The sequence below is a fragment of the Phyllobates terribilis genome, unplaced genomic scaffold, assembly GCF_046119375.1.
Source record: "Phyllobates terribilis strain yellow unplaced genomic scaffold, ASM4611937v1 Scaffold_2__4_contigs__length_985480577, whole genome shotgun sequence".
NCBI classification, from domain to species: Eukaryota; Metazoa; Chordata; class Amphibia; order Anura; family Dendrobatidae; genus Phyllobates; species Phyllobates terribilis.
This window is the reverse complement of record NW_027362762.1, coordinates 545,234,615-545,260,731: the sequence shown is the minus strand read 5'-3', so window position 1 is coordinate 545,260,731 and position 26,117 is coordinate 545,234,615. Positions and strand designations below refer to the sequence as shown.

The following is a 26,117-nucleotide window of genomic DNA, read 5'->3' as shown; positions in this document are numbered from 1 at the left end:
CACAAAAGATGAGCCAACTCATGTTATCTGCAGACTTGGCAAGGAAAACTCAGCAGAGAGAAAAAGTGCAATAATTTGACTACTACTTGCATAAACCTTCACATGCGCAATCAACATGCATTACGCTGGCAATCTTACTGCGTTAAAATGACCTCAACAACCATCCGCTGCCCCATCAACCGCATCCGCTGCTTCTTCCTTCTCCTCTGTTACCGTGCCAAGTATTGTCACTCAGGTCTCCCACTGCAGAACCTCCAGTTCTCTACCTGCTCCAGTCAGGCGGAGTGAGAACACGTCAGCTGTAACAGAAGCAGACATGCCTGCTGTGTTTGTTTCACCGAGCACACCACATGTTTATCAATCCACCATAACATCTCTGCCTGCACCTCACTACCGGTCCACCAATTTGTCCGGTTCACTTTACTCCACCCTCTCTCAGCACTGCAGCCAGCCCTCGGTCCCACAGTTGTGGTCACGTAAAAGATTGTTTCATCCTACACATGAAAAAGCTAAGAGGTTGAACTCCACCATCTCCAGTCTGTTGGCCACGGAAATGCTGCCTTTCCGCCTGGTAGATACAGATGGTTTCCAAAAGCTGATGGCTGTCGCAGTCCCCCAGTCCACATTACTTTTCTAAGAAAGCTGTGCCTGCACTACACCAGCATGTCGCAGACAATATCACCCGTTCCTTGACTAAATCTATGTCTGCCAGGGTGCATTTCACCACAGAAACCTGTATGAGTAATCATGGCCAAGGGCGTTACATCTTGCTGACTGGGCACTGGGTGACTCTGGTGGCTGTGGGGGAAGGCGGGGAAGGGGCTGCTCCACAAACCTTGTAATCTCCAAGGCTTGCAGAACAAACCATCTGTATTTCACACTTCCCCCATTGCTTCTGCCTCCTCCACCTTCTCTATGGCCTCCCCCTGTGCTCTCAACCTCTGCCTTAACGAGACACATGTTCCAACAGTGCAGAGAGAATCCACACCACCTCCATACTGCACAGCCGGGGCTGGAAAAACCTGACATATGAGTGCCTTCTTGATGCACTATCTGCAAAATGATCCCCGTATAGTTATGATGACTACTGAGTTGCCACTCTGCTAGATCCACATTATAAGAGTAAATTTTGCCAGATGCTTCCCACCCTGGAAAGGGACCCGCTAATGCTGGAGTATCGAAACAAGCTTTTAAGCAACCTTAAGAGAGGTATTCCCCAAGATAGCAGTGAGGCACAGAGTGTGCATCGCAGCTGTAGACTTTCAACCTCCGGCATGTCAGCTCATCAATGCCTAAACATTAGCAGCAGCAGCAGCGTAAGTGGCAAAAGCAATTTCTGTGAGTCCTTTCACACGTTTTTTTACATCAGCTCGTGAACCAGCACAACAGAATAGAAATCTGACATGTGGTGAACGACTGGAGAGGATGCTGCAGGAGTATCTAGAGCTCAATATGAATACCATTAGGGAGGATTGTGCTTTCTCTTGCTGCTGCTGCAGGTTTCAGGCCGTAATATTTTAAATGTGAACACTCCTGATTGTGTCTCCATCTGCTGGGTTGGCTGTAGTGGAAGAGGCGTCGTTCCTAATTCTACTATTTCTACTGTAGTGAAATTGATGCCACTTTGCTGGTGTCTGCCACTAATTGTTGGAAATGTGGAGAATCCTGATTGGGTCTCCATTTACTGGGTTGGCTGTAGTGGGAGATGTGTTGTTCCTAATTCTACTATTTCTACCATAGAAAAATTGATGCCACTTCGCTGGTGTCTGCCACTAATTTTTGGAAATGTTAGGAATCCTGATTGGGTCTACTGTGTTGGCTACAGTGGAAGAGGTTTCTGTCTTCATGAAACTACTTCTACTATGATGAAATTGATGCCACTTTGGTTGTGTTAGGCCTTAATTTAGGGAAATGTGAACACTCCTGGTTGGGTCTCCATCTCCTGGGTTGGCTGTAGTGGAAGAGGTTTTGGTCTCCTTTACAATTGTTATACTCTAGTGAAATTATTTTTTTGGTGCAGATATTGTTCTCCACACAGGGGTACACAGATATGATAAACTCAAAATTGGTTTTCTTACTACCGTGGTGTATAAAGCAGGATACATCTTAGCTTAAAATTCTTTGTTGCAAATATTGTTCTCCATACAGTGGGAAAAAAAGTAGGGTCCGTGCAGCTTCCTGAGCCTTGTCACCAGTTGTTAACCCACGGGGAAGGAGGTGATCCTGATGTGACTCAGATACCTGAGGGTCACACAAACTGTAATGTGCTGCGTGCTGCCTTGGCAACAAGAGGAGGAGGGTGACTCTCAGGTCGAGGAATGGGATAATACATTGGATGATGATGAGGTTGTAGATCCCACTTGGTGTGAAGCCAGAGGCATGTGACACACCCCCTGGGCCATGGGGTACTCGGTAGCCGGGCCGGTCAATGCTGGGGGATGTCACAGTGGCAGTGACCCGGTCCGTGACCAGGGCGGTCAATTAAAGATTAAAGAAAAGGGGTATAAAGTTTTTATAGAGATAATGTTCGTGACGCCACCTGTGGTATGTGGCTATGTGGGGCCACTGCTGCGGTGCAGATCCACTGGAGCCAGGGGTGGATTAAGAGTAGCAAGGGCCCCGGGCAGTTTAGAAGGCGCGGCCCCCCCCCCCACACACACCTGATTTATCACGTGACATGTCACATGATCCCCTGTGATAGATCATGTGATAGTTCACGGGAAATTAATTTGGCACAATATTAATTGTGCTGCCCCATCTGAGAGCAGCACAATATAGGGGCAGATACCCTGATTCCAGCGATGTGTCACTTTTTCAGCTGCTTGTTGTCATTTTGAGAAAATCACCGTTTTATCTGCTGCAGATCTAGCAGCTCTCTGAATGCTGCGCTCTGCATAGCCCCGCCCACACCACTGATTGGCAGCTTTCTGCCCATGCTCAGTGTACACAGAAATCTACTAATCAGTGATGGGGGTGGGGTCCTACAGAACTTACTAGTCAATTACCTTCTGACAAATCAATGATTTTATCAAAACAACACTAAGCAGCCCAGTAAGTGACACATTACTGGAATCAGTGCCTCTAACCCTACATTATGCTACTCTCAGATTAGGTGGCAAAAAACTGATGACAGATTCCCTTTAAAGGAGCTGTAAAGACAAAAAAGTTTGTATTAAAAAAAATACAAGCCATTTGTGAAATTAACTTTTTTTTATTGTTAATTCACATTAGACTGTATCTTCAACACTTTTGTCAGCAGGTCTTATTACAGACTCTGAATAGGGCAGCTCTCTCCCTCTCCCTCAGCAGAAAGTCACAGCATGGTTAAAAAACGGGATCTTTTATGATTTTCTCATAATAAATAAAAAAGGACATGCAAGTCCTCCAAACTATTTTCCGTTTCTGTATAGGGGAGGTCCTAAATCTTTCTTGTTCTTTAGTTGATCACATGTCAAAAAGGCAAAGCATTTACTATGAACTCGCCTAAAAAAATATACACTTGGAGAGTAATATCATCATCTGCATGTAAATATTCCTTGACTCTAAGGGCTCGCTCACACTGTCGTATAACACGGCCGAATGCTATGTGATGTTTTATCGGATAGGACTCGGCCCTATGTTATACTATGGGACAGTGCAGATCTGCGATTATTGGCATGAGAAAATAATCTCATTCGATATTCGGACCATGTGCAACCAAACAAGTCTACGGGTGCACGTAAAACATTGGACTGCACTCGGATGTCATCCAAGTGCAGTCCGATGAACACTCACAGAGACTATGGAGAAGATGGAGAAATTAAGTTCTCCATCTTCTCTATATCTGTGCTGCGAGAGAATCGGATCACACTCAGTTGAAGCTCTGACAGAGTTTGAGCCGAGTGTCATTAGCAAAATTGGCCCTATTCTCTTGCATGAGAGAATATATGGCTTAGTGAGTGGACCCTAAAACTGAATAGTAGTGACGGACAGGCACCTCACAAGCGGGATCCATGTAGCTCTCAGATGTCATGTAGGTAGGGCTTCATTCCATGGGGTAGGGCTTAATTTCAAGGTATATAAAAAAACTGGACTTCAAAGAAAAATTAAATGAACACAAAAAGCACTAATTGAATTATTTTTTTCGTATTTATGTTTGCAGCCCCTTTAAAAACCCTTTGAGGACCAAGACACATATATGTCCCATAGTTTTAAACTGGAAAAAAATTTGATTGAATAAAATTTAAGGTCCTCCAAGGATTAAGTAGGTCATAAATTCATATGAATACTTGCTCATACAATTGCACATGCCAAAAGATGAAGAAGAACAGAATCAAAAATATGACATTAAGTGGAGCACTTACAGGTATTCAAGGTGTAAGAGACCAGCAAAGGCATCGTCTTGAATGACAGTAAATGAGTTAGAATTCAGCAAGCTGAAAATGAAGACAGCAGGTTAGAAGCGAACCAGACTTTATGGTGCTCAGAATTAGTCAAGCAGAATTTATTGACTGCTGTTGCAAAGCACTGAGACTCCCGCAGTGTATAGATGGCGCCGTGCGGCCTCCCGCTGTGTATAGATGGCACCGCGCGGCCTCCCGCCGTGTATAGATGGCGCCCTGCGGCCTCCCGCTGAGTATAGATGGCACCATATAGATGGCTACGTGCGGCCTCCTGCTAAGTATACGTGTATAGATGGCTACGTGCGGCCTCCTGCTGAGTATAGATGCCGCACGGCGCTCCCCCCAGAGACAGCAGGAGGCTGCACAGCGCCATCTATACTCAGCGTGAGACCGCACGTAGCCATCTATACACAGCAGGAGGCTACACGGCGACATCTATACTCAGCAGGGGGCCGCACGTAGCCATCTATACACAGCGGGGGGCACACGTAGCCATCTATACACAGCGGGGGGCACACGTAGCCATCTATACACAGCGGGGGGGCGCACGTAGCCATTTATACACAGCGGGGGGGGCGCACGTAGCCATCTATACACAGCGGAGGCCGCACGGTGCCCCCCCAGAGACATTAGGAGGCCGCACGGCGCCAACTATACTCAGCAGGAGGCCGCATGCAGTCATACACACACACAAACATATACAGACACGCATAAACACATTTGAAACACAAAAATACATACAAACAGACATCACACAATGACATCAGCCCACACACACACACACAAACAGACAGACATCACACACACACACACACCTGCCCACACACGCACACCTGCCCACACACACACACCTGCCCACACACACCTGCCCACACACACCTGCCCACACACACATCTGTGTGTGTGTATGTATAGTGTGTGTGTGCATAATGTGTGTGTATGTATAGTGTGTGTGTATGTATAGTGTGTGTGTCTGTATAGTGTGTGTGTGTGTGTATAATGTGTGTGTATATATAGTGTGTGTGTATGTATAGTGTGTGTATGTATAGTGTGTATAATGTGTGTGTATGAATAGTTTGTGTGCATGCATAGTGTGTGTGTGTGTATAATTTGTGTGTGTGTATTTTTTTTTAAGTTAAAAACAAATAAAATGCATGTGGCATCAATATCAAGACTCCAGATATAAGGGCCTATTCACACTGAATTTTGCAATGCATTCATCTCCTCTTTCCAGGCTTCTATCTAAATCCCTCAAAAATGGCATTCAGATGGGCCTTGACATAGCCATTGATTTGAACAAAGGCAAACCGAGGCTAAAGTCTGAATCTTTAGGCTCCATTTGCTCTGCTTTCAGATGTCTCATTTCAGACAGCACAATCCTGAATTTCAGGGATTCAGTTGTAAGCCTTGTGTAAAGACCTGAATGCAGCGCTGAATGTAGTGTGAATAGGTCCTTACATCCTACACCACCTCAGGGGATTGTTGTTATGGAGTATTGCCCCTGGGTGGCCGCAGTTATGACCACCACCAGGGCTCGCAGTCACCCACCCTAGCTTTGGTATTCTGGGGAGCTGGTATAATGAATATCTGAGAAGAGCCCTAGAGAAGCAAGAACATTGGACAACCAAGAGGTGGTGGCCTCAAGTCAGGTGTAGTGTTCAACAGGGCAAGACTTTCTAACCTGCCCACACACACACACACACACACACACACACATATACACACACCTGCCCACACAGACACACACACACGCACACACCTGCCCACACACACACACCTGCCCACACAGACACCTGCCCACAAACACACACACACCTGCCCACACACACACACACACACACATACACACACACCTGCCCACAAACATACACACACACCTGCCCCCCCACACACACACATATACACACACACACATATACACACACACACATATACACACACACACACCTGCCCACACACACACCTGCCCACAAACACACACACACACTTGCCCACACACACACACATATACACACACACAAATATACACACACACACATATACACACACACACCTGCCCACACAGACACCTGCCCACAAACACACGCACACACCTGCCCACACACACACATATACACACACACACACCTGCCCACACACACACACCTGCCCACACGCACCTGCCCACTCAGACACCTGCCCACAAACACACACACACCTGCCCACACACACATCTGCCCCCACACACACACACACACACACACACACATACACACACACACTCACCATCCCCCGGCTCCATTCCTCCTGCCTGCTCTGTCTCTTTTCCGGTGCAGCACTGCAGGCCGGGGCGCACTGCATGACGTCACAGCTAGGAGACACAGCCGCGCACAGGGCAGTGTCTCCTAGCAGTGACGCGGCCGGGCCAGCACAGGGAAGTTAACTGCTGCAGTGCTGGCCTGGCTGATGAAGAAGTAGCAATCCGGGCAATCCGGCATTAGACACCCCGCCAGGAGCTGCGGGCCCCCTGCCGGCTCGGGGCCCCGGGCGGTCGCCCAGATTGCCCTCATTATAATCCGCCTATAACTGGAGCTGATGGTGACGCAGCAGAGTTGGTTCAGCTCTCCACAGGCAGAGCTTAGCTCCAGGGCAGGAAATGATAAATTGTATGAGGTAGATGTTGTTGGTGCTGTGTAGTGCAGGGCTGGTGATGGAGCAGCAATTATTCAAGGACACAGTGGGATGCAGTCTTCTGATTTTACTCACAGTTGTTAAGTTCCTCGGGTTACTCTTTCAGGATTATAACCGCCCACGTCATCCTGTGTCCTCCGGGGTAGTGATCCAGCAAACTCTCAGGTATTTCAGGAGGACTTGCACTGGGCCCCGTTCTATGTACCTTTCCCGGTCATCTCACTGCGCTGGCTCTCACCCTCCTGCCCTGCGCCTCCCAATCAGTGTCCCAAGCCAGTGGCCTCGGGCCTTGTTGGGCGACTTGCAATCCCCTGGACCCTATGCGACCACCTTTTCGGCGATGTAATTGTGGCTGTTGGCTTCAGCACCTTGCAAATGCAGCAGCCTCCAGTTGTCTAGCTGAGCCTGGTTGTTCTCCACTAGTTTAGGGGCCGGTCCCCTCTCTGCTGCCTGATCCCTCAACGTCCATGTGAATTCGGGCGCACGGGTTTCTTCCTGCTCTTCTGAGCTCCTGCTCCCAACTCTCACTCTGACTCTCTGCACTGTCTGACCACTTCCAGAACCTTCCAACCTCTCTTTTATACTCCTACCCTCTGTGCTCCACTGAACTTCTTCCACTACCCACCTCCTCTACCCAGTTCCACCTTCCAGCTAGGGACCAGGGACTGTGCTCTCCCTTACGAACAATCTCACCCTTCCAGTACTGAAGTGGAGTGTATTGGATGTGGGTGTGTGGGTCCCTGGTAGAACTCCCTCTTTACCTGAGGGTGGGATACCACACCTCTGGGTGAGATTCAGTACCTCTGTGGTGACTGAACCCGGAGGGGCGCCACACATGCAGCTAAGGAGCTCATCGGAGGAGATGGAGGAGGAAGAAAAAGAGGAGGTTACATTTAGTGATGAGCAAGCCGGGGAATGCAGGAACAGGCAGGTTAGGCTGGCATACAAACAGGTGGATACTGGCAGGCACAGCTAGTATGCAGACAGGTGGGTATTGGCAGTCACGGCTAGTATGCAGACAGGTGGGCACTGGCAGGCACGGCTGGCATGCAGACAGGCAGGTACTGACAGGTAGAAATGCAGGCAGGATAGGGACCAGTACAGACTTGGACACAGGAACGGAGCCGCAGATGCGGTAGACAAGCAGAGAAGAGCAAAACCCGCAGATGCGGTAGACAAGCAGAGCAGAGCAAAACCCGCAGGTGCGGTAGACAAGCAGAACAGAGCAAAACCGCAGGTGTGGTAGACAAGCAGAGCAGAGAAAAAACCCGCAGGTGCGGTAGACAAGCAGAGCAGAGCAAAACCCGCAGGTTCGGTAGACAAGCAGAGCAGAGCAAAACCCGCATGTGCGGTAGACAAGTAGAGCAGAACAAAACCCGCAGATGCGGTAGACAAGCAGAGCAGAGCAAAACCCGCTGGTGCGGTAGACAAGCAGAGCAGAGCAAATCCCGCAGGTGCGGTAAAGAAGCAGAGCAGAGCAAAACCCGCAGATGGGGTAGACAAGCAGAGCAGAGCAAAACCCGCTGGTGCGGTAGACAAGCAGAGCAGAGCAAAGCACGCCGATGCGGTAGACAAGCAGAGCGGAGCAAAACCCGCAGATGCGGTAGACAGGACAGGGCTCTGTTCACATGGAGCAGACTGGAAAACACAAGAAGATAGCTGGAACACAGGAGTTAGATACGGAGGCAGGGAAACAGAACAAGCAGAACCAGATACATACAAGGTACTTGCAATGAAGTAGCGAGTGGACACAAAACTCACAAACAGAAGTACAGAGACAACGAGTTGGAGTTAGGTGCAGGATCAGATAGTGCAGGAAAAGGGAAAGGTACAGACATAGAGACAAACAGGTAACAGACTAGGACACTGTTCAGACAAGATCTGAACCAGGAACAAGATACAGGAACGAGCCTGGGAACTCAGCCCCCAGGGTGGCGGAAACTGACTACATACAGGACAGGACCTGGCAACTCAGTTGCAAGAAACACACAGATGGAAAGTGTTGCTCAGGCACCTCCTACTGGGTGGAGGGGGTTTAAGTATCCAGTGACTCACAGCAATAGGCTGGGGATGCATTAGGACTGCGCACACTGTAGCTTTAAGAATCAGAAAGTAACAGCGCCGCCACCCTAAGCCAGCAGACAATAGACATACAAACAGCAGGTACTGGAGCAAAGTGTGCAGCCTGGCCTGATAGGTAAGATTGCGGTCTTGCATGGTGGGAGGTGGTAAGCCATGCAAGCACGCCATCAGGGATGTTACAGTGATACTAGGCTCGTCACAGTCTATCCCGGAAACAGGCAGAGTAGGGAGAGGTGCTGCTGTGTGAGGGACAGACTTGGCGGTGTAACAGTTACATATAGGTAGTGGTAGTCCAGGAGTATATATATATATATATACCCATCTGAACTAACAGTCCTTCTGAGGACTAATCCAGCTGCATATATTAATCCAGATACCGGAGTTAGGCAGGCAGGCAGGGTTTGTGGTAGTGTGTACAGCACAAGAGGGTCCATTGCACGTTCTGTCTGCTCTTGCTGTTACAGATAGCCGTAGACATAGCCCCAGATATCAGGTGCCAGGGCTAATTTTTTTTATCTTAATCCTGATTATTTGCTTAAAAAAACAATCCAGAGTACATCATTTTACTGCTCCATTTGCTTGCTAGTACTGCAGAATACAGACAGATCTTTTCCATCATCAGATCCCATATTACAGCGATAAAAATCCAGAAATTTGTAGTGAACGTGGAAAATATTATCCTTCATTTATAGTTTGTAGTGTGTCAGTGAAGTTATTCACATATGGTCACTGAGAATAATAGGAAGCTACAAGTCCACTATTTAAAACTCTTGGCGTCTGTCGGACGCGTCACATATAACTGCGGTACAAATCCAGCCATTTGTAGCGACCGTGGAAAAAATTGTCTTCCATTTAAAATGGGCGAAGCACGTGGCAAGGGATGGGGAAGTGGAAGTGATGCTGATGGTGCATGCAGAGGCCGAGGCCGTGGGCAATCTGAAATTGTGCCACAACAAACACCCATATCTTATTCCCCGACCTTTCTGTCCCAATTGCTAGGGGACCACAGCACACCACTATTGAACCCAGAGCATTGTCAAAAGGTTGTTGGTTGGATAGCAGATAATGCTTCCAGTCAGAATCGCATATTCCTCACCTTTATCCTCCTTCCTCCCACCATGCCAAGTGCCCGGAGACAACTGATCCCACACTTGGATACTCCGAAGAGCTGTTTACTTTTCCATTTATACATTCGGGACTCTCGTCCAGCCAACTTTAAGTGGGGCAAGAGGAGAACACATGTAGCGATGCCCAAATATTTCAGCAGACACAATCACACGAAGGCGACGGTGGGAAAGTGCAATTACTGTCGCAAGAGGTAGATGATGATTATGATGTAACACAATTGCTAGAAAGTCAGGAGGAGGACAAGGGTGTGGAAGTGGTGGACGATGAAGTCACTGACCCAACCTGGCAAGGTGACATCGACATGCACAGCGAAGACAGCAGCACACAGGGGGAGGAAGGCCTAGCAACAGGCAGGAACAATCAGTGTGGTCGCTACAGACACAAGGCAGGCAAGCATTCCCTGGAACACCAACACGAGGGAAGTTGCCAGTACAACTGTTAGGTTTTCCCGAGTCTGGTTCTTTTTTAAAGACTATGCAGATAACCCCAAAAAGGCCATTTGCAACATCTGCCAGGCCAGCATCAGCAGGGGTAGCAAAAACTAGCAGTCTAACCACTACCAGCATGATCAGGCACATAACAGCAAAGCACCCGACTAAGTGGGCCGAATACCAGAAACAGTGTCTGCGGCTGACACCACTGCTTGCTCTGCTGTTGTGCGTGCACGCCAATCCCCTGTCCATTGCGCATACGAAGATGCCTCCTGTCCTGCATCTGTCGTTGCACACTCTCAACTAGCACCATCAGCAACCAAGTCCATATCCTTGTCCCAGCGCAGCATTCAGTTGTCCCTACCCCAGTCCTTGGAATGCAAGCGCAAATGCGCAGCCAACACCCCAGAGGCCACACTACTAAATTCACACATTTCTCAAATGCTTGCGCTCGAAATGTTGCCATTTAGGCTCGTGGAGACGGAAGCTTTCCGCAACCTGATGGTGGCGGCCATTTCTCGGTACTCAGTCCTTAGCCACCACTATTTCTCCTGGTGTGCCGTCCCCGCATTACACAAGCATGTGTCCCAGAACATTAGACGTGCCCTTAACAGTGCAATTATTGGGACACATGGACAAGTGCTTGTGGGCAGGGAAGGTACATCTCTCTGACAGCACACTGGGTTAATATAGTGGAAGCCGGAACCCAGTCAGACTTTTAATGGAACATGTCCTCCCGACGCCGAGGATTGCGGGCCCTGGGTAAATCAAGGTTGCCCCCACATTCAGCCTCCATCTCCAAAAGGCTCACATCAGTCAGAAGCTGGAAGCACTGCAGCACTGCCTCGGCCAAGCAGCAACAGGCTGTGCTGAAGCTTATATGCTTAAGTGACAAACTGCACACCGCTGAAGAGTTGTGAACAGCTCTGAAAGAGCAGGCAGATCTTTAGCTGTCACTGCTGAACCTACAGCCAGGCATGGTCGTATGTGCCAATGGCCGGAACCTGGTGGCGGCTCTGAAGCGAGGTGGGCTTATACAAGTACCATGCCTGGCCCATGTGCTTAAACTCGTGGTTCAGCAGTTTCTCAAAACCTACCCAGATCTACCGGATCTGCTTGTCAAAGTACGCTGCATGTGTGAAAGTCAGCTTCAGCTTCCGCCGCCCTTGCCATGATTCAGCAGCGTTTGCAGCTTACAGCTCACCGACTGGTGTGCGATGTCCCCACATGTTGGAACTCAACCTTACAGATGTTGGGAAGGATTTGTGAGCAGCACAGGGCAGTAGATCAGTATCAGCTTCAAAACATCTATCGGTATTCAGGTCAGCCTCCACACATAAGAGCTGAGGACTGGGCATGGATGTCAGACATCTGTGCCGTCCTCCTAAACTTTGAGGATTCCACCAAGATGGTGAGTGGCAATGACGCCATAATTAGCCTTCACCATCCCGATTCTCTGTCTACTGAAACTCTCGCTGCTCATAATTAAAGAGGAGGCATTGCAGGCAGAGAAAAGAACTATAGAGCCCAGCCTCATCTCATCTCAATGTAGATTAACTGATAATGAGGAGCATGAGGAGGAGAACATGGACAGTCATCCTCTTGGTGAGGGCAGGAAAGTCTTGGCTGTCTTGGAAGTCTTGATACACCTTTTTCAGTCTGTGGGAAAAGCTGTATGAGTTTCGCTTAATGATGACCTTCAGTAGCCTAAACCGTGGCTTTGCTTATGCATGGTATTTCTCGAAATGCATTGCAGATCAAGCCATTTCCCAACTCTGTAGTCATGAAATTCAAGGCATAAAGAAAGATCTTTGTGTGTGACTAAGCACCACTGGAAAATGTGAGATAAAGAAGGACGTACTGCCATTGCTTATGGAACAAGCTGCATTAGAGGACTTCCTGGGAAAAATGACAGCCAGAGTAGATAGGGTTTCCCTCTATGCCAGTCCTTTTACAGACCTAAAGATTATGGCTGAGGAGAATTACAACTGTCACTGAGAAGCAGTGTCAGACTGAAGAACATTGGGCGCACCAGAGGATTTGATTCTGAGGGTCCACCTTTCTCCCTGCTCAAGAGTCCCACAGCAGCTGCATGGTTTGCACTATGAACTCCCCTGAAGGAGAAACTAGGGCTCACCAGAGGATTCTGCGGTTCTCTGGTGGGCCCGTCCTCCGGTGGGCCCATCCAACTCTGCTGAAAAGCAGCTCTGCCTAAGAAAAGTCTGTATGAAGGTTCCTGGACACTGTATGGCGGCTTTTTTACTAAGAACGAAACCGGAGAACCCAGGGGAAACCCACGCAAGCACGGGGAGAACATACAAACTACTTGCAGATATTGTCCATGGTGGGATTTGAACCCAAGACCCCAGTGCTGCAAGGCTGCAGTGCTAACCACTGAGCAACCATGCTGCCCTCTCTGTTCTCCTGGCTCTGATATCTAACATGCTGGAGAAACTTGCATCTACTGCCACTCAGTGTCTTCAGCTCCTTTCTGAGAAACTAATGTTTGGGCAGGCAATCAGTCTACCAAATAAAATTCCTGAGAAGGAAATTGTGGATGGCTTCGCTTCTGGTACTGGGTGCACTGCTAATACCATAGCGTGCCATAATTCACTGGAAATATTCCAGGCTGGTTGGAGACAAGCTCATTCCGACAGAAAAGTACCAGTAGCAAGCTAAGGAGATGGTGCCCTCTATCATCATCTATCGGAAACATAACAATAATTATAGTCCTTGTACTCTAGGTCAATTGATGGCACTTTCCTGGTGTGTACTCCAAATTTGATCTGTTTGGGCAGCTTTTTGGCCTGTTTGAAGGTGTTGTGTATGCGTTTGTTTTTGTCCCCCATTGAATCCTATGGCGTTCGGTCATTTCGGCAAATATTCGACAAATAAATCGGCGAAAATTGCAAATTCGACTATCGTATTTGTTAGAACCCTCCTGTTTGTTTTTTCCATCTTGTGTTTTGCGGTCACGTGACCATCTGCCTTTATATTCCAGCTCCGCCCTTTTGGCTGTGCTGGACTTCAGTGTTTGACTGTTTCTCTAGCCAGGTGCTTCTGTGCCTTTCTCTGTCAGCTCGCTTGGTCCTTCTGGGACCTCTAGTACCTTTTTGTCAGTTTGTCTTTTTGTGTTCTGCAACAACTTCTCTGTTTAGGAGGTGTCCCATTTTTGTTCCAGTCCTTAGTTCTTTTAGGGACCCCTCCCTTTATGCTATAGGTCTCCGTTCAGACTAGCCGAGGACTAAGGCGGGTCTATTCGCTAGGAACAGGCAGCCCGCTACATTGTAGGGATTCAGCTTAGTCTTACTGTAGGGACAGCTTTCCCCTATGTTTCCTTAGTTCATGTTGCAGATCATAACAGTAATCCAAACCGAACATTGAAACATTTGCTCATCTCTACTCCAGAACCCTGCTACAAGACCAATCCTTTTTACAATAGGGAAGACAAGTTGATTGCAGCCCCAAAGCCAAATTATAGAAATGACAAGAATTACAAAATACCCACCTCTGGACAAAACATTTTTGAGGCAGTAATTGCATTAGGATAGAAATCATTTTTTAGATGTTCCCTGTGAAAATAAGGTAAAAAAACAGTATATTATTGTCAGTAGTGATAAGAAGCTAAGTAATCTATGAATCTCTTAAAAGGGGTTTTCCAACAATGGACATCACATAATAACGTGACTACAAAAATCACAAAGGTTTTGTGAAGAACATGGTTGATCAAAGATCTGGGCCTTAATATGATCTATGCAGCTAATACTAATAATAATATTTGCCTTATGAACAAGCTTATTCCCTTTTTAAAATATCATATGAATTGTTTTCTATCATTTATTATTTATACTATTTTAAATATTTAATAATTGCATTTTAAGACCTGTTTGGTCACAAAAAAATGGCAAGAACAGTGAACCTAATCGTAACCACATCTCCACATTGACAATGATACATAGAAAGGAGGACGACTAATAATACACTGCTGGCCTTTAAAGAGGTTCGGTCCACGGGGTGTAAGAGTGTTGTTTGATTTCCTTAGATTTTATAGAATGAATTTGAGTATAATGAGGAGACTTAATTAATGTGAGCAACTCAAGCAGGACCTGTCAGGAGACAAATTCAGGGGGAGAGATTGGGTGATATGCAGTTATCATGTGGGCCTTGGTATCTGATTATCAAAAGTGCTTTTAATGAGTGAAGAAGGTGTTAAAATAAAGTGTTTTGCTGTACTAAACAGCTATGCTCCTTAATCGGAAATCTACAGAGTGAGCAAAGATTGATGGTGGGGAATGTGAATGACACATAGAGGGAAAGATAGATAAATGATAGTGTAAGTTGAAGTAGAAAGAAAGAGAGACATTGAAGGATAATGTGATAAAGAGACAGAATATTTAAGAGTGAGCAGGAGATATTGTAGGATAAAAGGGTAAAGAGAATATAAGAGAAGGGAGGGCGAAGGCAGTGAAGGAATGATTCAGAGAAAAAAATTGGAAGCAAATCCTGGAGAGCAGCGAGACATGAGAGATGAGAGGGAGGAGTGTGAGAGATATGACAGCGGGAGTAAGGGGGGCGATGAGAGTGCCGGGGGGCGCAGACTGCTGATTAGAGATTGGCTGCGCAATGTGCTGATTGATTCTTTGGAGCTGAGGCTCAGAGAGTCTGTGGCACTCAACTTTCATGTACAGAGATATGTATCTGTTCACAAGACAACTCCCAGCCAGCTGCAGAGTAACCATCCACACGATTCCCCGTATGTGAGACGCACAGAAAATAGTATAGCTATTTTCAGGGTGACATTTACTGTAATTTGCGGCACAAAAGAATACAGTATGTGGGCTGTGCACAGAGCCTGGGTGTGGTATATCTCTCAATTAGAATACCTGTACTTCTCCAGGGATATTCATACATATTATAGTCTTATAATAATCTGATTTATGCATAACAGAATCACATAGCACTGCCTGCCCACTGCAAATCAGAAAAAAGTGAGCAGAAATGGAACATTCGAAGTATATCTACATAATAATGAGTACATTTCACAGCATACAGATGCATATGTAGGTTGTCTTTATATCTCTGACATGTGCAATGGGCACAGACACAAGGCACAAATGTTGACACTTAGTGAAGCTTCATTATTTAGAGACAGAGTGGTTCTGATTATTATCACCTTTTCTCCCCCCACTTTCTATGACTCAGTTAAGAGTAAATCATTCTTTGTATTGCAGACATTTGGGGGTTAAGCAGATAGGGATGCAAGCTGGAAGTGATAAAATATTTAGGATGAATATTAATGCTCCTCGTTTCTGACCTTCACTGCTCCCAGACCTTGCTTACAGCTAGTCTGCAGTCTGCATCCTAATGAGAACAGGAGGAGGGGATGTATACAGGAGATAACCTCAAGTGATAATGACATATTAGGTCAAAGTTCAAATGGACCCATTAAAACATGGAGTGCACTTTTTTCCCAACAAGTGAATGTCTCCTTCTTTTGATCGTCATGTAGTAAGTAGAGATGAGCGTTGTTCTACTCGAACTGTTCGCCAATCTCAAATTCGAGCTGTTTTGGGCGGTGTTCGAGCCGTTCGGCGAACACGAACAATTTGAGAAAAATTCGGCTGTTCGAGGTTATGTTCGATAACTGTTCGTGCACCAAAATCATAACTGGATTTTTTCTCAGTAATGATGAAAATTAATGTTAATACGCAGTTTGAGTGTACAGTGGGGCGGGGGGAGGGGCAGGGGATGGATCTCTGCAGGAACAATGAAGATCTCCATTTTTTTTTCTCTTTCCCGCATTTGCAGTGGGGAGGTGCAATCTGTCAGCCTATCAGCAGCGCACACACGGAGCGAAGTGCTTTTTTTCACACAAGCAAGGGCATGTGTGATTGGCAGTGTATGTCACATGTCCTTGCCCTATAAGACCAAGCCATTTTCCCCGTCGCCACCATTTTCTCACTGCTGCAGCTGCGTGTTAGACGGCACCGCTGTTGCTGTGTGCGCTATACCTTGTTAATTTCAAGCCAATTTTCGCACAAATATACAGATAGCTTGGGAGTAGGGAATAGTTGTGATTGCAGTCCTTTTAAGGACTAGGTTACAGCATTTCCTACGACTTTTATCAGGCAGGTCTGTGCTCTTAAATAGATAGATTGTGGGAGTAAAGACTAATTGTAATTGGAGTCCTTTTCAGGACTAGGTTACATCAGTTCCTATCAGTTTTTGCCAGGCAGGTCTGTGCCAGTGCTGTGCAAGTTTTTTTCACAGCATTTGGCTGAATCTAGCAAAGCTAATCCTTTTTGGCCTATTGCAGAGTGTGTTAGTCAGTGGAGTAGCCTATCTGTGTTGCAAGATATACCACCTGTGTATAGAATACCAATTTTTTTACTGCACCTAGTGAAGTAAAATCTTTTGGGCATAGCATCATTCTATTAGTCCATCTATACTGACCTCCATCAGGTTGCAAATTAAAAATAATTTTTTTCTTCATTTAGCTCTGAAAAAATATTTGGGCTTCTAGCAGTGTGTGGGACTTGTTCTATTAGTCCTTCTATACTGACGTCCAGCAGGTTGCAAATTGAATATAATTTTTTTCTGCATCTAGCTCTGAAAAAATATTTGGGCTTCTAGCGGTGTGTGGGACTTGGTCTATTAGTCCATCTATACTGACCTCCATCAGGTTGCAAATTAAAAATAATTTTTTTCTGCATCTAGCTCTGAAAAAATATTTGGGCTTCTAGCAGTGTGTGGGACTTGGTCTATTAGTCCATCTATACTGACCTCCATCAGGTTGCAAATTAAAAATAATTTTTTTCTGCATCTAGCTCTGAAAAAATATTTGGGCTTCTAGCAGTGTGTGGGACTTGGTCTATTAGTCCATCTATACTGACCTCCATCAGGTTGCAAATTGAATAAAAAAATTTTCTGCATCTAGCTCTGAAAAAATATTTGGGCTTCTAGCGGTGTGTGGGACTTGGTCTATTAGTCCATCTATACTGACCTCCATCAGGTTGCAAATTAAAAATAATTTTTTTCTGCATCTAGCTCTGAAAAAATATTTGGGCTTCTAGCAGTGTGTGGGACTTGGTCTATTAGTCCATCTATACTGACCTCCATCAGGTTGCAAATTAAAAATAATTTTTTTCTTCATTTAGCTCTGAAAAAATATTTGGGCTTCTAGCAGTGTGTGGGACTTGTTCTATTAGTCCTTCTATACTGACGTCCAGCAGGTTGCAAATTGAATATAATTTTTTTCTGCATCTAGCTCTGAAAAAATATTTGGGCTTCTAGCGGTGTGTGGGACTTGGTCTATTAGTCCATCTATACTGACCTCCATCAGGTTGCAAATTAAAAATAATTTTTTTCTGCATCTAGCTCTGAAAAAATATTTGGGCTTCTAGCGGTGTGTGGGACTTGGTCTATTAGTCCATCTATACTGACCTCCATCAGGTTGCAAATTAAAAATAATTTTTTTCTTCATTTAGCTCTGAAAAAATATTTGGGCTTCTAGCAGTGTGTGGGACTTGGTCTATTAGTCCATCTACACTGACCTCCATCAGGTTGCAAATTGAATAAAAAATTTTCTGCATCTAGCTCTGAAAAAATATTTGGGCTTCTAGCGGTGTGTGGGACTTGGTCTATTAGTCCATCTATACTGACCTCCATCAGGTTGCAAATTAAAAATAATTTTTTTCTGCATCTAACCCAGCCAATAGTTTTTGCCTAATACCACAGTTTGGCCACTCAGCTCTGCTCGGTTACCATCCATTGTTTTTTTGTGCAAACAACTCCAGAGTTGTGAATTAGTTAACCACCAAAATGAGTGGAAAAAGGCCTGCTGCTGGTGGAAAGGGAAATAGGCGTGTTGGGAAGGGGAAAAAAGGTTGTGTCCGTGGGGTAGGTGCAGAAGAAAGACCATCTTCCAGCCAAACTAAAATGTCTACTTCTTTTAGCGGACAATGTGATAAGATCCCTTTCTTACGGCCACGCCAATCGCTACAAATTCCAGATGAGGCACAAAAACAGCAGGTGCTTCAACGGATATCAAGTGCTCCTTTAAGTGGGCTCTCCTCCACATCAACTTCAACATCACAAATACTCCAGTCCTCAAAGGTGTCACCCAAATCGCACTTGCTTCCTCACAGCTCCCAAATCTCCAGCTGCCCGTCTGAGTATGAGGTAGAACAGATGGTTGAGTCTGCAGAGCTGTTTACTCATACTATAGCCTGGGAATCAGAGGTCGACTCCAGCGCTTCTGTGAATCCAGACGAGGAAATGATCTGCACTGATGCCCAGAATCTTTATGAGTCGGATCCAGGACCAGACGCAGAAGGTTCTGACCATAATGTAGACCCTCATTCCCAAACTGTAACTCCTGTTGGTGGAGACAATGAGGAAGACGATGATAAGACTCAAATACCTGATTGGAGCGACAACTTTAGTTTTTTGTCAGGGCAGGAACAGGTTGGCTCTGAGGACGACGGGTGTGATAACGCACAGGGTGATGATGATGAGGTCGGAGATCCCACTTACTGTCAACCCACAGTCAGCCAAGAGATGAGGTCAGCAGAGGAGGTGGAGGAAGATGCTAGTGACGACGAGGTCAGGTTGCTCCTTCCTGGACAGAGACGTAGTACTGGAAGCACGTCAACAACTGCATCCTCAAACACAACTCTGCCTCTCACCACAAGTCGTGGTGGCTCTTCAGGTCGCATGGGTGCTAAGCCTTGCATAGCCTGGGCATTTTTTCAGATCGATAAAGATGACCCAACTCGTGTTATCTGTAACATTTGTCAGCAAAAGCTAAGTAGAGGCCAAAAAATACATAGTTTGAGTACTTCATGCATGAACCGGCACATGGACATGAAGCATAAGTTGCAGTGGGAAGCTCAGTGTGCTACAATGCGGTCTAGCCGGCCGGGCCAACCACCGTCTGCCATATCTTGTGCATCCGCGGCCTCTTCATCCTCTGTGACTGGGGGGACAGCAGTCACACCTGTTTTGGGCCGCAGACCTGCCACCTCTTTACCCGCAACAGCCAGCGTGATTGGCAGGTCATCATTTTCTTTGGAGGTGGTAACACCAGCTGGTCTTGAGCGCTGTCCGACATCGATAGCACCACCTTTGGATCAAGGCAACCTAACATGTCCGCCTGCATCTTCCTCACAGACCGGCAGTTTGCCGGGGACACCCTTATCAACCCCGTCTAAGCACAATAGCCAGCCCTCGGTCCCTCAGATGTGGACAAGTAAAAGACCATTTCCTCCTAGCCATGAGAAAGCTAAGAGGTTGAATTTCACCATCTGCAAGCTCTTGGCTACAGAAATGCTGCCTTTCCGCCTGGTGGACACAGAGGATTTTCGAGACCTTATGTCCGTCGCAGTGCCCCAGTACCAGATGCCCAGTCGGCACTACTTCTCAAAGAAAGGTGTGCCTGCGCTCCACCAGCATGTCGCACACAACATCACCGCTTCTTTGAGAAACTCTGTGTGTGACAGGGTGCATTTCACCACAGACACTTGGACGAGTAGGCATGGACAGGGGCGTTACATGTCGCTGACTGGGCACTGGGTAACTATGGTGACAGCAGGACAAAGGGCTGCTGTCCAAGTCTTGCCGTCCCCACGAGTTGTGCGTCAATCCTCTTTATGTCATTTTTCCTCCACTGCTTCTGCCTCCTCAACCTCCTCTCGGTCTTCCACCTGCACCCAAAGCCTGTCTGGTCATGCCACAAGCTTTCTAACTGCGCAGAAGGGATCCTGCACACCTCCTTACTATGCTGGCAGTAGGGCTCAACGTCATCAGGCGGTTTTTACATTGAAATGTCTGGGAAATGTGAGTCACACAGCTGAGGAGTTGTGGTCAGCTCTGGAGAACCAATTTCATGAATGGTTGTCTCCACTGGACCTGAAACCAGGGAAGGCCGTGTGCGACAATGCTGCAAACCTGGGTGCGGCCCTTCGCCGGGGCAATGTCACACACGTGCCTTGTATGGCTCACGTGTTGAACCTGGTTGTCCAGCAATTTTTAGCCCACTATCCCAGACTAGATGGCCTTCTGCAGAGGGCACGGTCGCTGTGTGCTCACTTCCGCCGTTCGCATCCCGCAGCTCAGCGACTTACATCTCTACAGAAGTCGTTGGGCCTGCCACTTCACCGGCTAAAATGCGATGTGCCTACCCGGTGGAATTCAACTCTGCACATGTTGCAGCGACTGTGGCAGCACCAACAAGCCCTGGTGCAATACGTTCTGACGTATAGCCTGGGCCAACGAGATTCAGAGGTGGGGCAAATCACGCTGGAGGAGTGGTCTCAGATCAGGGACCTATGCACCCTTCTGCACAGTTTTGAAATGGCGACGAAGATGTTTAGTGCTGACGATGCCATTATCAGCATGACTATTCCGGTGATTTACATGCTGGAGCACATGTTAAACAGAATTCGGAGTCAGGTGGTGGCACAAGAGGAGGTGGAGGAAGTAGAGGAGGAGGAGTTATATGCGGAAGGGCTAACATCTGCAAGGTCCAGACGGTCGGCAGCACCAAGGCGGCAGGCATGTGAGGGTGGGGGAGATGATTTTACCAGGGCGCATGGTAGCAGCCAAACTAGTGAGGAAGGTGCAGGAGCCCAGGAAGAAGTGGAGGACGAACTGATGGAAGACTCATCAGATGAGGGAGACCTTGATCACATTTCTGTTGTGCGAGTTTGGGGGGAGAGGACAGAGGAAGGAAGCATGATTGCTACCTCGCCACCAACACAACAGGGACTTGGTGCTCCTGGATGCGCAACACACATGAGTGCCTTCTTGCTGCACTACCTGCAACATGACCCTCGAATTGTGAGAATTAGAAATAATCCTGACTACTGGGTTGCCACACTGTTAGATCCCCGGTACAAAAGTAAATTTGCAGAAATTATTCCTGCCATAGAAAGGGATGCACGCATGCAGGAGTATCAGCAGAGACTGTTGCAGAATCTTACATGTGCTTTTCCACAAAATACCAGTGGTGCACGTAGTGAATCTCACAGTTCCAACTTGCCAACCGTGGGACCGTAAAGTGTTCAGCACTCAAACCGTAACAGAACCACAGTATCTGCTGGTAACATCAATTTTGCGGAATCATTTCACCACTTTTTTAGCCCATCCTTTGCAAGGCCACAGGAGACAAGAAGTCTGACACATAGTCAACGCCTAGAGACGATGGTACAGGAGTATCTCCAAGTAAACATTGAAGCCACGACTGTGTCACTGGACCCTTGCTCTTTTTGGGCTTCCAATCTGGATCAATGGCCGGAGCTAGCCACTTACGCCTTGGAGATCTTGTCATGCCCTGCAGCCAGCGTTCTGTCTGAACGTGTGTTCAGCGCTGCTGGTGGTGTGCTGACAGATAAGCGCACGCGGCTCTCCACTGATAATGTAGACAGACTCACGTTCATAAAGATGAACAAATCATGGATCCGAAACGACTTTTCTACCCCTGTGTCATCCTGGGGAGAGTAAAAGCTTGATGATTGGTTAAAATCACCCTACCAACCGTTTTAAGCTTTCAAATTACTAATCATGTTTATCTGTATCTTGACTGGAAAATAATTTGGGCTTTGTAGCAGTGTGCAGCACTGATCCTATTAGGCCATCTATAATAAGCTTCACCAGATTTAAAATTAAAAATAATTTTTAGCTGCATCTAGCCTGGAAAATAATTTTGGGGCTCCGAGATGCGCAAGACACATAAGTGCCTTCTTGCTGCACTACCTGCAGCATGACCCTCATATTGTCAGAATTCGAAGTAATCATGACTACTGGGTTGCCACACTCTTAGATCCCCCAAACTTTTCGATCAACCTTTTCATTTTAATAAAGACCAAAAAAATGGTCATTTTTGAAATTATAAGCATTAGCAGGTTGTTAGAAACTGAAATCAAACAGTTTTCAACTCAAAACTTTATTCTAGGTGATGTTACAATTTCACATAGGACCCCTTGTTCGAAAGGAGCTTCTGAACTCTCTCGTCCATTGAATTTGTCAGGTTTTGGATGGTTTCTGCTTCAATTGTTTTGCATGAGGACAGAATACCCTCCCAGAGCTGTTGCTTAGATGTGAACTGCCTCCCGCCATCATAGACACTCCTTTTAATGATGCTCCAAAGGTTCTGAATGGGGTAGAGGTCAGGGGAGCATGGGGGTCACACCATAAGTTTGTCCCCTTTTATGCCCATATCAGCCAGAGATGCAGATGTTTTATGTGCAGCATGAGATGGTGCATTATCATGCAGAAAAATGATCTTGCTGTGAAATACACGGTTCTTCTTCTTGAACCATGGCAGGAAGTGCTGTTTGAGAAAATCCACATACATTATGGAGTTCATCTTTAGCGCCTTCAGGGATCCTAAAGGGGCCGACAATCTCTCTCCCCATGATTCCAGCCCAAAACATTACTCCACCTCCTCCTTGTTGGCGCTGTAGCCGTGTTTGCGTGGGGTGTCCATCAACCAGCCATCCTCCACTCCATTCATCTGGACCATCGAGCGCTGCACGGCACTCATCCGTGAACAAAACAGTTTTGAAATCAGTCTTCATGTAATGTTTGGCCCACTGGAGCCGTTTCTACTTGTGTGAAGTGGATAGAGGAGGTCGACAGGATGGCGTATGCACAGCTGCAAACCTCTGAAGGACCCTGCATCTTGTTGTTCGGGGGACGTTGGAGGCACAAGCAGCTTCAAAAACTTGTCTGCTGCTATGACAAGGCTTTTTTGCCGCTGCTCTTTCAACCTGACGTAATTGCCTGTAGGAAAGAGTCCTCAATTTGCCCTTATCAGCACGCACACGTGTGTACTGTGAATCAGCTACATACTTCTTGATTGCCAAGACACTTCATCCTGATCATCGCACAATGTTGCTTGTAGTCATGCCTTGACCTAAACACTCCACAATTTGTTGCTTCTCAGCAGCCGACACATCCTTTTTCTTTCCCATTTTGGCAGAAAATGTAGGCTGCTTAATAATGTGAGAGAGCCTTCTTAAGTAGTCTTGCCTTTCATTGGACACACCTGCCAAACTAATTAGCACAGGTGTCTGCAATTGCTTACAGTGATATAAAGAGCCCTGACACACATCACCATCAATGAGTTTAACTGACAAACAAACAATATCTTCCCTTATCACTCCTAAACACTTTTTGCATAATAATTTGGAACGCGGTGTACATGTGCTTTTCCACAAAACACCAGTGGTTCACGTAGTGAATCTTACAGTTCTAACTTGCCAACCGTGGTCTGTATGGAATTGTTCAATAAAGGGCCCAAAATTAAGATAACATAGATGGGAGAGGTCTCTATGAATAGGAATTCCTAAGTATTTGATACCCTGTGAGGGCCAGGCAAAGGGAAAGTTGGACTGGATGGAATCCTATATGGATTTAGGGAGGGAGACATCGAGGGCCTCAGACTTCGCTGCATTGATTTTAAAATTTTACCATGTAACAAAGTGATCTATTTCAGCCATAACAGCAGGGATGGATATATGTGATTGAGTGATATATACTAGGACATCATCAGCAAATAGAGAGCACTTGTACTCGGTGCCTCCCACCTCAATCCACCTAATATTGGGGTTATGGCGAATTGATGAGAGCAGGTGCTCCGTCACTAGGATGTATAAGAGAGGGGACAGAGGACATCCCTGCCTTATCCCATTGGTGATTGTGAAAGGTGATGAAAATGTTCTGACGCACCCCCTGGGCCTTGGGACACCCGGAGCCGGACCCTTTTTGGTGGATGCTGGTGGTTGTAGTCTTCGTGGCGGCGATCCGGTTCCGTGGCTCAGGGCGGTCAAACCAGTGGCGGAACTATTTATGTGGTTTTGATGTTTAAATGTCCGACTACGCCACCCGTGGATTGCGGTCAGAGTGAACCGCCGCTACAGGGCAGACCGCTAAGGCTGGTGTTGTGGGTGCAGCAGAGCGTAGCATAACTCCCCACGGGAGGAGTATAGACTCAGGGCAGTGTATGCGGAGGATGGGGGTGATGGTGCAGGGCAGCAGCAGTAACGACACGGAGTCAGTGATGCAGTTCAGGGCCTTTACTCACAGTTCTTATTATCCAGACCACGTCTGCAGGTAACGGCTGCCCACGTCGTACTGTGCTCACCAGGTGAGGGGCTCAGACAACTCCCAGATAACTTTGGAGCGCTTCACAGGACCCCCTTTGTGTGTCCTTTGTCTGGCCTTTCTTACCAACACTTCTGTCCGGCTGCCTCGGGCCTCCTCTTGGTAAACTTGGCGCCAGTTTCCCTGACCCTATGTGGTGCCTTCCTAGCGGGTGGAGCAAGGGGCGGCGCCACATAAAATGTCAGAGCCTCCGGTTTCTAGCTGAGGGTCGTTTCCTGCCTCCACTAGTTCGGGGACCGGTCTCCCCCTTTGGCCTGACCCCTCCACGCAGGTGGATTCGGGCGTGCGGTGGCGACTCGCCCGTCCGCACCCCTGGGATCCCTTCATTCCTCGTTCCTGGAGCCTTCTCCGCTCCTCTTCCTTCCTTCTCCCTCTTGCAGGCCTGGGCCTCTGTTACTAGGCCCGCCTCCGGAGCAGAGCTCATGCAGAGCCCCTGCTCCCTGCCACTTCTGCTCAGACTTCTCTGCACTGAACTAAGATGGTGCCCACCTTTTATACTCCCTTCTCAATGCACCTAGGAACTGCTTCCTCCCTGCTCCTGCACTGCAGGGTTCCCCTTCCTCAGTGTTCCCTCCCCCCACTCCAGCCAGGGACAGGGACTGTCGTGCCCATCTCAGGGGCATATTTGTCGCCCTGCCCCACGGCAATGTGGTGTAATGCATGCAGGTGTCGGGTCCTGATCCACACTCCATCCTTATCTGAGAGTGAGATATCACACCTCTGGGTGAGGTGCAATACGTCTGTAGCAACCGAGCCCTCGGTGCTACAGTTCCATTTATCTTCAGCCTAGGTGACGTATTGTGATACAGGGCCGTGATTTTGGCTATAAAAGGGTCCCCTAGACCCCTACCCCAAGCTTTTTAAGAGAATCATATATGGCGTGCCAGGAGACTCTATGGAATGCTTTCTCAGCATCCAACGAGAGTATCTACTTACAAATTTTTAACTGCATCTAGCCCAGGAAATACTTTGTGCCTAGTAGCAGTGTCTGCTAGTCAGCGGATTATCCCGGCTGTTAAGCAAGCTACACCACCTGTAGTTTGGACACTTAATTTTTTCAAAGGAAATGCTTCGGGACCACGGGATACTTAGTGAAGAGCATCAGGAGGCACCCCAAGGCATAGGGGCTGGGACTGGCACTAGGATGCCTTGCGGTGGACAGCCGATCCTTATAAAAGCTTTTTAACTGCAGCAGCTTTAGTGGACGCTACTGGAGCTGGAGCTGGAATTACGCGGCTGCTGGCATGAGACTTGCCCT

The 26,117-nt window shown here is 47.2% G+C and overlaps 1 long non-coding RNA gene across 1 annotated transcript in view; it reads right to left on the bottom strand.

The window, feature by feature from the left end:
- LOC141252875 (uncharacterized) overlaps positions 1 to 26,117 on the bottom strand; it is a 125,605-nt gene that overhangs the window by 81,701 nt on the left and 17,787 nt on the right. Inside the window, exons 2-3 of the long non-coding RNA XR_012314142.1 lie at positions 14,202 to 14,265; positions 4,344 to 4,415 (exon numbers count right to left, since the gene is read on the bottom strand). This is a non-coding gene — a long non-coding RNA (uncharacterized lncRNA). The remainder of the gene's footprint in view (positions 1 to 4,343; positions 4,416 to 14,201; positions 14,266 to 26,117) is intronic.